The sequence below is a fragment of the Chenopodium quinoa genome, unplaced genomic scaffold (genome assembly GCF_001683475.1).
Source record: "Chenopodium quinoa cultivar QQ74 unplaced genomic scaffold, ASM168347v1, whole genome shotgun sequence".
NCBI classification, from domain to species: Eukaryota; Viridiplantae; Streptophyta; class Magnoliopsida; order Caryophyllales; family Amaranthaceae; genus Chenopodium; species Chenopodium quinoa.
Genome location: NW_018742738.1, coordinates 439,589 through 451,073, shown reverse-complemented (window position 1 = coordinate 451,073; position 11,485 = coordinate 439,589). Strand labels below are relative to the sequence as shown.

The 11,485-nt window shown below is 35.1% G+C and overlaps 1 long non-coding RNA gene across 2 annotated transcripts; it reads right to left on the bottom strand.

Moving 5' to 3' along the window:
• Nucleotides 1-3,359: 3,359 nt before the first annotated feature.
• Nucleotides 3,360-7,690, bottom strand: LOC110724004. Of its 2 annotated transcripts, none has more exons than XR_002511799.1 (4): nt 7,278-7,690; nt 6,910-6,953; nt 6,216-6,361; nt 3,360-3,636 (listed from the first exon to the last, which is right to left on the bottom strand). It is a non-coding gene; the product is annotated as an uncharacterized LOC110724004 (long non-coding RNA). The 2 variants fall into 2 exon arrangements; XR_002511800.1 differs by having other exon boundaries at nt 7,489-7,690.
• Nucleotides 7,691-11,485: the final 3,795 nt, after the last annotated feature.

Genomic DNA, 11,485 nt, shown 5'->3' with positions numbered 1-11,485 from the left:
TGCAAAGTTGAAAAAGGCGTCAAAGAGGCGAGGACAAAGCACTAACAAAAAATAAACAAAAAAGAAGAAAAAAAATAAAAAAATATTTTGTTGTGAGTATCCTTCTCCCAATTAAATCATTGAGAACAATGCTCCATTTAAGCTTGGGGGCAAGCGTTTCTCACACTTTTTCGTATATGTTTGTGTTGCTAGCTTTTAATAAGCTTATGGGTGTTGGTGCTTTTGTTTAGTGCTTACTTGATTATGGTGTTGAGGAATGATCACCCTTTGCTTCACTAATTAGGAATACTGCTAGCCTACCCTTTACCCTTTTTTCCTTACGTTACAACCTTTGAAAGTCCTTCTGACCTAGAGGTTGAGTCACATATCGAGGGAGGGAATTATAAGTCATAGCCTAAGGACAGGTGATGCATTGTTAAGACGTCAAGTAGCCAAAAAATTATCTTTTTTTCCGGTTCCTTCGTGGAACTTTTGAGATGCTCACTAGGGAAAGATATGAAGCTAGTAGAGAGAACGCGGTAAGACCGTTTGGGATTAAAGTGGATTGCGAAAACTAGTTCTTATGCTTAGCATATTTATGTTTCGATCAACCTCGAGTATCTTGGAACGTGCACTCCCTTAATTGTTTAGAAATATTTGCATTTACTTGTGCTTGAACATTTGGAAAAGTCCTTTCATGAACATTTGTTTGTTTTTGCTTTTCTTTGGAATTTCTTCTTCATGCTTTGCCTTATTTGTATTATTATGAAAGTTATAGGTTAATTTCTTAGGAAACCTTTACGAGAGTATCACTCGTCCTCTAGGGCAATCTAGGGTTTTAAATGGCTTGTCTTTAGTTGCTAAAACTAACAGTGATTCTTACAAAAGTGAGTTGGTGCATATTCCAATCCTCTCTAGTTTTCTTGTTTCCTTCTTTGTTTGAATAATGTCATCATTTTCCATTGGGTTGGATTTTGTTTTGCTCGAGGACGAGTAAAAGTTTATCTTTGGGGAATTTGATGCGTGCCATTTATGGCACTCTTAATTAGGCTAGGTTTTCTTCATATTTTTATGCTCGCGTTTAGTCTTTAATGTCGTGTTTTTAGGGAATCATGCTTGGTTTGCGTGTTTGCGTGTAAGTTTAGAGAAATTCATGCTTTCAATGGTTTTCTTATTATTTTATTCATTTCTCGGATATTTCTCTCGCTTCTCCGTTTATTTGACTTGTTTAGTAGGTGTGTCGAGTTCCCCGTGATTTAATCATCAACGAGGCAGCTCAAGCGCTTTCAAGGAAGTTAACGGAGCAACATTTGGGAAGCCAAGCATGCAAGTAAAGCCAACCAAGCGAGTGAAGCCAAGCACCGCAAGTACGAGCACAAAAGCAGTAGTCGTAAAGACCCTAGCAACAGCCAAGCCTTGCACCACCCAGCGGCTAAGCAATCAGCCGCGGGCGCGGGTGGTTGCACCTAAAATCAACAGATTTCGAGCAGGAACTCACCGCGGGTGCGACCACAGGCTGCTCTGTTCCAGATTTTCTTCTTCGAGGGCGCGACCGATTTCTCTGCAAGCGCGGCTTTCTGAGTTTTATTCGCAATTTAGCTTCTTTTCTCCATTTGTATATATTTTGTACGGCTTTCTTTAGTCTTCATACATGAAATTCTTTTGTTTAGAATAGTTTCTCTCTCCTCTGAGGAAGATTGGGTTATTTTAGGTGTCTCTCTCTATAGATTAGGAGTAGTTTTAGAAAGAGAGAAAGTGAGGGATTTCAATGGTGATTGAGAGATTGAAGATACAAGGGTGACAATGGTGTTGAAAATCTTCTCTATTATCAATGACCATTCTTAACTCTATCTGATCACCATATTGCTTTGTTTGATTTCATGTTTATTTGGTTTAATTTTGATGTTTGATTCTTGATTTCCATAGTTGTTAGTTGATAGATGATGATTTTTGAATAGTTGTTTGGCTACGAATTGGGTGAAACTTGTATGATTGATTAATTGTGATTAATTGTGTTGATTTATTGTTGAAATTAAAGTGATTAATGAAGATTTGCATGTGTGTAATCTGATAGGCCTAGAGAATTATGCTAGATTGCATTGTAATTGCTAATGACAAGACCAATTGATTTAGGTATTGCAATTATTGATTGGTTTGGATTGTGATTCTCTTAGTTTGTTATTCATATTAAATCCTAGGTTAACAATTAGGAGAGAGCTCTTTGATTCGAATTGATTTCTCTTATCATTAGTCTTCACAACCTTTGATTTGCATGATCTTCCTAAGTTGTTGCTATTGACATGATTACTTATTAATCCCTCTTTCTAGTGTTTTATTTGTTTGTTTGCTTGTTTTGTTAGTTATTAGTATTACATCTTACCTTCGATTTCGACCTAACTTAGGTGCATACATGAAAATGCTTGAACATTACCGTTCCTTTGATTTGTACCCTTGACTTGCTCTATACTCGCAATTAGGTTTGTTCAATGTTTATAAATTTAATTAGTTTGACCCAGGACCGAGGGAAGATTAGATAATGACCTAGTTTTCCCCATCATCAGTGGACCTAGCCGCCGGAGTGGTGCTGTTATAAGCCCCTATTATGGTAGACGTTTGACAATCAATAAAGTTGACTAGTACTCAAAGAAGAAAGCTTACAATACTCATGGTCGAGGAAAAAGGTTCCGATAGCTATAATGAGAAGTATACTTATGACGATTTTTAATCTCTTAAAGTATTCTCATAGGTCGATTCAGTACTGTTCTAAATCAATACCCGTGCAAATGATTCATGACTATCATGTCCTTCACTAATGGAAAAAAGGCCATCCGTAACGGGCAAAAAGGGCCCATCCGTAATGGGCAGCGTCCGTTACGTATGCGGCCGTTACGGATGGCCATTATTGCCCGTTACGAATAACCCATTATTCGTAATTGACATTTCAAATGTTCGTTATGAATAACCCCTTATTCGTAACTGACATTTTAAATGTCCGTTACGAATAATGGGTTATTCGTAACTGACATTTGAAATGTTAGTTACGAATAAGGGGTTATTCGTAACGGACATTTGAAATGTCAGTTATGAATAAATCCTTTTTTGTATTATAATAAGTCCTTATTCGTAACAGGCACATAAAACGCCCGTCACGAATAAGTGATTATTTGTAACGGACATTTTAAATGTCCGTTACGAATAAAGTTTTATAATATATAATTTAACACTTATTTGTAACGGGCAACAAAAATGCCCATTACGAATAAGTGGTTATTTGTAACTGACAACTCTACTGCCCGTTACAAATAATCATTAAATTGAATTTTTATTTTTTAAAGTTCGACAGGATGTATTTATATATAATTAATATATATTAATTAAAACCTGTTATAATAAACCTTTTCCTGTAAATAAGCAATTATACCGAATAATCTTTCGAATTAATACGACGTAATATAAAAATTGAAGAGTAACACATTACAAATAAAAACTTGTATAACTTTATCCAACATATACAACAACACTAAAAATATAACTTTGTTCTACCTAAGCTAATAGTTATGCATTTAATAAATATTTACTTCTAAAGTATTGCGCCCACTGTTCTCGAACCACATTCAACTCTTCAACATTATACGGGGTTGTCCTTGGACAAAAATCCTATTAAAAAAACAAACATATGAAAGAGGTTACAAAATAAAAACAATCCATAATAAAACAATTATTAGAATAAATGTGATGGACCAAATTATAGAAATAAAACTCATAATATAAAAAGTAAAACACATAACATCCTTAATAAACTTATATTTTGATTTTTATGAGTTGAAATCAATAAAAAGTGATTATTTACTAACTTTTGGGAGCGTATAGAGCCAAAAAGGCTTCAAAATTGCGCTAAGGGACTTCTATCTTTCCCATGTTTCAAGTATTGGTTCAAATTAACACAATATAACAGCATAACATCCTTAATTACCTTATATTTTGGTTTCAATGAATTGAAATCAATGAAAAGTGAACAATTACTCACTTTTGGGAGCGTTTAGAGCCAAAAAGGCTTCAAGATTGCCTAAGGGACTTCTACCTTTCCCATCTTTCAAGTATTTGCTCAAAAAAACACAATATAACACATAACATCCTTAGATACCTTATATTTTGGTTTTTATGAATTGAAATCAATGAAAATTGACCATTATCTCACTTTTAGGAGCGTATATAGCTAAAAAGGCTTCAAAATTGCCTAAGAGACTTATACCTTTCCCATCTTTCACGTATTTGTTCAAATGAAAAATGACTATTTACTCACTTTTGGGAGTGTATAGATCCAAAAAGACTTCAAAATTGCCTAAGGGACTTCTATCTTTCCCACCTTTCATGTATTTGTTCAAATCAACACACTATAACACATAACATCCTTAATTAACCAGTATTTTGGTTCTTATGAATTGAAATCAATGAATATTGACCATTGATCAGCATATAAAGCAATATGCATAGAATTAATCAGAACTGATTAGCATGTACAACATAGAACAATGATGGCAGTGAACATGATAAATGGCGAGGACTCGAGCAATAAACAGAAAAGACCTGAAATGAACTGATCGGAACTGAAATTTCAGAGCTGATCGGAACTAAAATTTCAGAAATGATCTGAACTGATCAGAATTGAAATTTCAGAACTGATCAGAACTGAAATTTCAGAACTAATCAGAACTGATCAAAACTGATCAGAAATGAAATTTCAGAAATGATCGGAACTGAAATTTCAGGCCTGATCAGAACTGATCGGAAATGACATTCAGTAATGATCGGAATTGATCGGAACTGATCGGAACTAATCAGAACTGAAATTTCAGTTTACTCGGAACTGATCAGAACTGATCGGAACAAATCTGAACTATACTTTCATTCTTCAATTTATCTAGATGGCTATGGTATTAATCAAAAACTCGAATTCAATGAGGCATTGATTGCTAAGCACATAAATTACACAAGCATATAAAGCATTTTATAAAAATCAAAACACAAGAACACCATATATTGACCATGATCACACACACACACAAAAGAACTTCTTTCCATATCAGAACATTCTTGTAAACAAGGCAATACAAACACCTTCACAGCTTCAGTCATACACAAGTAACAAGACACATAATCAAATCAAAATTCAATTGAACACACCAACAATCAACTATAACATGACATTATACCGACCTTCAAGCTACCACAACAAGCACATGGTGCTTCCATGTTCGATGATTCATCTTCATCATGACAAATCCTACAGTGAGCTTATTTTCTAGGGAGTAACCCATCATTTGCATCCATCCTATCAAATGAAAAACTTGTCTCCATACCTTCAATTCTTGTCTTGTTAAAACTTTTTATTTTGATAGGAAATACAAGCTAGTTCATTAATCAACAAACAAAATGTCCATATGTACATCAAGGAAATCTCCAAGGAAAATGTTTTTCCCAACACCAAGGTACTTTCACAACTTAATCTCAATCCACAATAATCACACCACCATTACCATTACACTATGATCTCCTCAATCAAGTTAGTAATTTTGACACCCAAAATGTCTTCTCCATTTTGACCATGATCAGAACTGAACTTTCAGAACTGATCAGAAGTAAAATTTCAGAACTGATCATAACTGAAATTTCAGAACTGAACAGAACTGATCGGAACTGATCAGAACTGAAATTTCAGAACTGATCGGAACTGTTCGGAACTGATCAGAACTGAAATTTCAGAACTGATCGGAATTGTTCGGAACTGATCAGAACTGAAATTTCTGAACTGATCGGAACTGATAAGAATTGAAATTTCAGAACTGATCGGAACTATTCAGAACTAATTAGAACTGAAATTTTAGAACTGATTAAAACTGATCGGAACTGATCAGAACTGAAATTTCAAAACGGATCAGAACTGATCAGAACTGAAATTTCAGAACGGATCGGAACGGATCAGAATTGATCGTAACTGATCAGAACTTATCGGAAAAGGCCTCAAATTTAGCAAAGCCCATTAAACAATGCAAGAAGCAGGAAATGAGCAATAAACAGAAAATACCTGATCAGACTGATCAGAAAAGGCCTCCCATTAAACAACGCAGGAAATGAGCAATAAACAGAAAAAGGCCTGATCAGAACTAATCAGCTCAAAAGTATAAACAAGTAACTGAAAAAAAAAACTATATTTGGTTACTTAGAACAACACTTACAATAGCATTGGCTATTTGTTGGGTTTCGGCATTCTTCAGGTCTATAGCCCACGATCCATTTGCATTACGAGTTTGACGGGCCAAAATCCAATAAAGAGACCGATTTTTAAGCTTTTCACTCAAGATTGCCTAAGCGACCACCTGAGCTGGCAAGGAGAAAGGGAGAACTTATTTCTTCTTGATTAAACGTTTAATTGAAACTGAACTGATTTTCTTTGGATAAAGAGTTATAAAATGATCAGGAGACAATAATCTATTAATCTAACAACTAATTTAACTACTCACTTGAAAAAACTAAACTAATTCAACCAGATATTAACTATATAATTTATTAGTCTAACAAACTAGATAATAAAAATTAAAAAATTGAAGAAATTAAAAAATGAATGAAACATTGAATACTTGAAAAGTAAAATAAATCAATGTTTCAAAAGCAAATCCAGTAGTTCTCTCTAATCAATTAATCACACAAGCATGTAACTTAGTGTACCCCCCTTGATCCGCCATTGCGAATTCAAATGCAGTAGTTTTCTCTAACCAATTAATCATCCAAGCATATACTAAATGAAATAGGCTAGTTCATTTTTACCTTCAAATTAATTTCCAGCAACATCACAATAATAATATAGATCAGAAAAATCCCTAAATTAATATTGGAAAACCCACAATAAGAAATTAGAAGGAGAATACATACCGTGATACACTAATTCGCCGCAAACGCCACCGTTTCTAGTATTTCTACACAAAATTGAATGATATCATTAGAAAATTTCAGCATATAATTGAACAATATAACCCAATTCTACAACTAACCTAGGAATAAACGAAAGTAGAAATGTGTTTGGAAATTGAGAACTCGACAAAGCATATGGTAATTTAGACTACTGTAATATTGTTGGTAAAAAATTGAGCAAATTAGAAACCCTAACATAAAAACAACCATCACAAATAGGAGAAAATGATCGAAAAGAAGAAATTGAGATGAAGTGCTGAATTCAAGCGATTGATAATTTATTTCACGAAATTTCTCCGTAAAATTGAAATAGTTAGAAGAAAGCTAACCTTGAAAATTTTCGGAAATCCCTAAACGTATATTGCAAATTCTTAAGACATTGAGAACCCAATTAAGTGTTGATTATCAAACTAAAAACCCAATAATTTTTTCAACAAGTGGAAAATTCCCAGAAATGAAGCTCAAATTAAGAACATCAATTTAACAACTAAGAATTAGGGAATATCTATCGAGGAGAGAGAGAATGTTGGAGGGAATTACTATTTTGAAATGGCTGGGCGTGAGGCCCGGTGACGGAGAAACAGAGAACCGGCGACGGAGAAGATGAGATTGCGCTTCAATGGGGAACAAATCGAGCTAGTATAGCAAGTACAGTATGAGTGAGGGAAAATGAAAAAAGGGGATTGAAAAATTTTTACGGTTAATTTCGAACATTTAATCGTAACGGACGCTTTAAGTCAGTTACAAATAAGTTGGTCAATCTCGTGTTGACTTTACTTTTTGTAACGGGCAGAAAATGTCCGTTACGAATAACTTAGTATTTGTAACTGTCAGTAATTGCCCGTTACAAATAAAATTTATTCGTAACGGACAGAAAGGTGCCCGTTACGAATAAGTATTTATTTGTAACGGACACCTTACCGCCTGTTACAAAAACTCATTTTTTATGCGGATTGAATTTTTTTTGTAACGGATCTTAATATCGCCCGTTACGAATGATGTTATTGTAACGGGCAACAACATGCCCGTTACGATTAAGCCGTTACAAATAGACTTTTTTCCACTAGTGCTTGTATCACAAGAAACAGTGCTATAAATTAAACTACACACTAATTTCAACTAGTTAATAATCATCCATCATTTAAATGACCTCAATCAGGGATAATTTTTTATTTTAATATTCAAAACTCAATTAACAGGTGTTTCCTTACCAAGACTGGTCTTGATACCCTATTTTGAATATTCCATGAATCAAATGGACTCATTATTTAATTCTAAACCACAATTAAATAGTCAATGGAGTGGATTAAGTTGCATGAAAAATTTAATTACTCCAAAACTGAATGGTTCATCATAGTGCTTTACATTAATATTGTCCAAAATTGATTAAAACACTAAAATAAGGAAATCAAAGCCAATATTTGATGTGCCTGATTCCCATTGCCTCAACGTGCTTGTTGTGCTTCACTTAAGGCAAAGGTTTAGTCAGTGGATCGGCAACGACGTTGTCATCCGTTCCAACTTTAAAAAAAAATTTCACCTTCTGATTTCCATTCTTGAATCATGTGAAGTTGTCGCTTGACATTTTTGACCTTCTGATGTTCTCTTGGTTCTCTCACCTGAGAAATAGCTCCGTTGTTGTCACAATAGAGATCTATTAGTCCCTTAATGGAGGGTACAACACCAACTTCACAAATGAACTTGCGAATCCAAATTGCCTCCTTAGTTGCCTCAGCTGCTGCCAAGTATTCGGCTTCAGTTTTAGAATTTGCAGTTCTTCTTTTCTTAGAACTCTTCCAACTAAACTCTCCTCCATTCAGACATAATATTTGCCCAGACTATGACTTGAAGTCATCTCTTTATGTTTGAAAGCTTGCATCGGTATAACCCTCAACAACTAATTCATCTCTGCCACCATAGACCAGAAATTTATCCTTCTTCCTTTTTAGGTATTTTGGATATTCTTGGCCGTAGTCAAATGCACCTTTCCTGGGTCTGATTGGTATCAGCTCGTAGCGCTTAAGGCATACGACACATCTAGCCTAGTACATATCATGGAAAACATGGTCGATCCAATAAGAGAAGCATATGGAATGTGATTCATCCTTTCTCGCTCATCAGGTGTCTATAGACACTGCTCCTTGATTAGGGTTATGCCATGCGACATGGGTAGGTGGCCTCTCTTGACTCCCTCATGCAGAATCGAGCTAGTACTGAGCCTCTCTTGACTCAATCATATCATCCTTTTTGATCTATCCCTATAGATATTGATTCCTAGTATGTACTAAGCCTCTCCCAAGTCTTTCATTGAAAAACATTTTCCGAGCCAAGCCTTTACAGACTCTAATAATGGAATGCGGTTTTCAATGAGCAAAATGTCATCGACATATAAGACTAAGAAGGCGATGACACTCCTACTGATCATCTTGTAAACACAAGACTCATCTGGATTCTTGATAAAACCAAACTTACTAATGACTTTATCAAATTGCAGATTCCAACTTCTGCTTGCTTCCTTTAATCCATAAATGGATTTCTTAAGCTTACATACCTTTCCAACGTTGTTTTGGTTTAAAAAACCGTCAGGCTGTGTCATATACACATTTTCTTCCGGAATACCATTTAGAAAGGTGATTTTAACTTCAATCTTCTATATTTAATAATTGTAATATGCAGCAATTGCTAGGAGGATCCAAACGGATTTAAGCATTGCGAATGGAGAAAAGGTTGCATCGTAATCATACCATGAACTTGTCTATAAACTTTTACTACAAATCTAGCTTTGTAAATGAATACATTTCCATCTTTGTCGGTTTTCAACTTAAAAATCCACTTACATCCGATAGGTGTGTAGCCTTTGGGTAAGTCAACCAAGTCCCAGACTTGATTTTCAAACATGGAATTCATTTAAGATCTCATGGCCTCTTGCCATTTAGCAGAGCTACGATTTGTTAGTTCTTGGGTTTGACCCGAAGGTTTCATTTAAGAATAAAATTTTATATTTATTGTAAATTTGATATTACTGATCGAAAGCGGCCTACACCCAGGCATTCTGATCACTTGACCTCACTGAATAACTAGCTTTCTAATAATTCCAAACCCTCCAACGGAATAATACAGTTGTTCAAAGGACACCATTCCTTTCATCTAGATGTTGTAAAAGCAGTTAGGAATATTTATATCCGTGGGACTAATATGTTTCAAGTGGTGAGGAAGTTTGCTAATAATAAGAAGCAGCTTAAGGGTATTAATTTCACCAAATTCACATGTGTTGAGACAACTGATTCCATTGCTGAAAAGAAGCTGAGGGATATTAGGCTGAATAACAAGAGAAGCCTAGGCATGAGTCTCTTATTTTACAAGAAAAGGAAGCCAGGGAACTTTATGCTCATGCTCATGGAGCTAGCTACAAGTTTCTGAAACAAAAGGCCAAGGTTTATTGGTCAAAAGAAGGAGACATGAACTCAACTTTCTTTCATGTTATTCTAAAGAAGAGAAGAATTCAGAAAAGTGTGTACTCTATTATTAGTGACGATATGGAGGTAGTCTCTAATCCTGTGTAGGTTTGTGATGCTTTCATAGACTATTACAAGTCCCTCTTGGGTTTAGCTGCTGTAACTAGTGGGGAGGTGCACCATGCTGTTATGGAGTATATGGATTACTATATGGAGTATTGAGGATGATTAAGCTCCTGGTCCAAATGGTTTCTCAACAAAGTTCTGTGAGAGTACTTAGGAGGTGATAGGTCCAGATTTCACTAAAGCAGTTTTGGGGTTCTTTGAGAATGGAAGACTATTAAAGCAAGTGAATGCTACTAACCTAACCTTAGTTCCGAAGATAGATAATGCCTATAAGGTTACTCAGTTTAGAGCAATTGCTTGTTGTAAAGTCATTTATAAAGTGATATCAAAACTCATTTGTGATAGGCTCAAGGAAGTGTTGCCAGACTCAATTGACCCTTGTCAAGGTGCTTTTATTGCTAGAAGATCAATCCTTGATAACATCTTGGTTTGCAAGGACATGATGAAGAATTACAGTAATAAAAGCAGGCCTATGATTCCATTAGTTGGGCGTTTGTTAGAAAGATGCTGGTGGCTTTGAGCTTCCCTAGGAGGTTTTTTAGCTAGATAATTTAATGTTCCCAACATTGGTGGCAATATGTTCCCAAAACAGAGGATAAATGGGTTTAGAAGCTAATGTGCAAAGTGAAACATGAGCTCAATGATAGGATTATAAATAACAACTGGCTGAATTAGAAGTATAAGATTAATGAGTGTTACAAACGGTTGCAGGACAATATGGAGAAAGTTCCTTGGAAGATTTGGATATGATACAAGTACAATGTCCCAAATAATTCATTAAAGGCTTGGTTAGCTGTGTTAGGCAGGCTAAAAACAAGGGATAAGTTGATGGAGTTTGGGGCTTGTGATATTAATTTGTGCTTGTTATGTTGAGACATCACAGAATAAGTTTCACACTTGTTGTTTGTGTTCATTTATAGCAGGAGATGTCTGAATAGTATCTGCAGGTGGCTAGG